The sequence below is a fragment of the Lactuca sativa genome, chromosome 8 (assembly GCF_002870075.4).
Source record: "Lactuca sativa cultivar Salinas chromosome 8, Lsat_Salinas_v11, whole genome shotgun sequence".
NCBI lineage: Eukaryota > Viridiplantae > Streptophyta > Magnoliopsida > Asterales > Asteraceae > Lactuca > Lactuca sativa.
Window position 1 is genome coordinate 284,293,014 of NC_056630.2, and position 2,212 is coordinate 284,295,225.

Sequence of the window (2,212 nt, forward strand, 5' to 3'; positions counted from 1 at the left end):
TAGCTTCTCTTATACTGTAATCACGAGCTGAATTTTCGTAGTTTCTATTTAGGAAAGACCAAATTACTCCTATGGGTTGATTCATACTTTGATTGAATGATTATTGGTGATTTTATTAAATTAAGTTTGTTAAAGACCCTTATGCATTAACCATAACTATTTTCTGTTTGTTGGAAGACAATTAGGCTGCATGAACATCTCTTAATTGTTTACCTCATATGATTTATGTGAACACTTTATTATATGCCTAGGATTAGTGAATATGAAACTAGGATTAATTAGAGAATGGGTAAATTAATGTGTGAGTTTGTTTGAGAAACCAACAAACAAGAGGTTAGTTGAATTACTAATTTGATTAACCAATTACAAGTCTTATTTAATCCAAATAATTGAACTAGGGAATTAATTAGTTTAAACAATTGATCACTGCTTGAATTGATTAATTTTCTAAGGGTTGGTAATAGCGAATGCGAATCTAATCACTATAGTTGGTAACCAATAACAATTAATTTATTACTTTATCATAAAATTAACCATAGGAGTGAATTGGTTGGACCTAAACAGAAACCCTTTTATTAAATTTGGTGAATTTTTACTTGCTTTAGTTGATTAGTTAATTACATGTTAGGTGGTGTGTTTAAGTTTCTAGTCTTGTAAAACTGGAGAAAACCCTTTACTTTTATTACTTGTTTAGTTAAAATTAGTTATTAGTTTAATTTCCGTTCCCTGAGTTCGACACCCTACTTATTCAACTATACCACTAAAAGACATGTTCACTGCATTTGTGTGCTAAATCTATATTTTTAGAGTAGGAATAAAACCAGTGCATTTTACACACATCAAGTTTTTGGCGCTGTTGCCGGGGAACGGTTCAAAAATTAAATCTAATTCCTAGTTTTATCGATCCTTTATGTGAGTTTATCTTACACAAAGTTATTTTTTTAGTAATTTAGTAATTAGGTTAAGTTTTGGTAATTATTAGTTTTTAGTCGTTTTTATTTCATTTTATCTATTTTAGAGTATTACACAGTGAACTCGCCGAGTGCAGTCGACCCTACTCGGCGAGTCCACTGCTGATTGGTAGTTTAGTTTTTATTTTCGTTCTGTTTCATTTTTTTGTTCTTTTTACGCATTTTTTCTTGTTTTTGTTGCAGGATTTTCATGACTAGAGGATCCAACACTCCCCTGGTTCCCCCTTTTGAAGACCCAGAATCCGCGTTGAGGAAAAACAAAGACAAGGACGTTGAAAGCTTGAATACACCTAAGAAGTCACCTTTGACTAGCTTGAAGACGGTTTTTGGGAAGAAGAAGAACAAGAAACCAGGAGAGACCAGCAGTAGAAAGAGCGAAGAAAGTAAGCTAGAAGATATTGAAGACAATCCAAAAGAAGCCGAATTTGAATACGACTACGAAACCGAATACGAAGAGGAAAGTGATCAAGAAGGAGACTTGGACAACACCATGGAAAACATCGATGAAGTCCCCATGGGCGAATGAAAGAAGAGGATACGAGATGATACCGGCCCGGGACTTATGCAACCCGTAATTCCCGCAACTGCCACTTTTGAGCTTAAGGGTCACATACTTGCTCAACTAAAAGAGATCCCCTTCTACAAAAAAGACCACGAAGATGCTTACAAACACTTGGATGAAGTCAATGATGTAGCTGATTATTTCAATGTTCCAAACATGCCTCGCGAAACTCAGCTACTTCGCATGCTCCCGGTTACATTGAAGGGTGTTGCAAAGGATTGGCTCAAGTCACTTCCCCCCGGATCCATCACTACATGGTCCAAGATGAAAGAAGAGTTTACTGATCAATTTTGACCACCCTCCAAGATATCTAAGTTAAAGAAAGCCATTGCCAACTTTGAACAACAAGCTGGAGAGTCACTTTATGAGGCTTGGGAGAGGTACAAAAGTTTACTAAGGAATTGCCCACATCATGATCTTAATAGTCAAAAAGAAGTCTCCATTTTCTATGATGGAGTGAATATTACAACAAGGCAATTACTTGACTCGCAAGGTCCACTCACAAAGAAAGCACCCCCGGTGATAAAGCAACTAATTGAAGAATTCTCTAAGCATTATAGAGAATACCACAATCCAAGGAATGATGTGACGAGGGGATTAGCTTATGCAGCTTCAGAAGATTTGTGAGCAGTTATGGCTATGTTAAAAAACATGGATAGGCGGATGGATAAAATGGATC

General features: G+C 35.9%; 1 non-coding gene across 1 annotated transcript; it reads right to left on the reverse strand.

Moving 5' to 3' along the window:
- Window positions 1–1,845: 1,845 nt before the first annotated feature.
- On the reverse strand, window positions 1,846–1,952 carry LOC111882301 (small nucleolar RNA R71). Its single transcript, XR_002847128.1, has one exon. It is a non-coding gene; the product is annotated as a small nucleolar RNA R71 (small nucleolar RNA).
- Window positions 1,953–2,212: the final 260 nt, after the last annotated feature.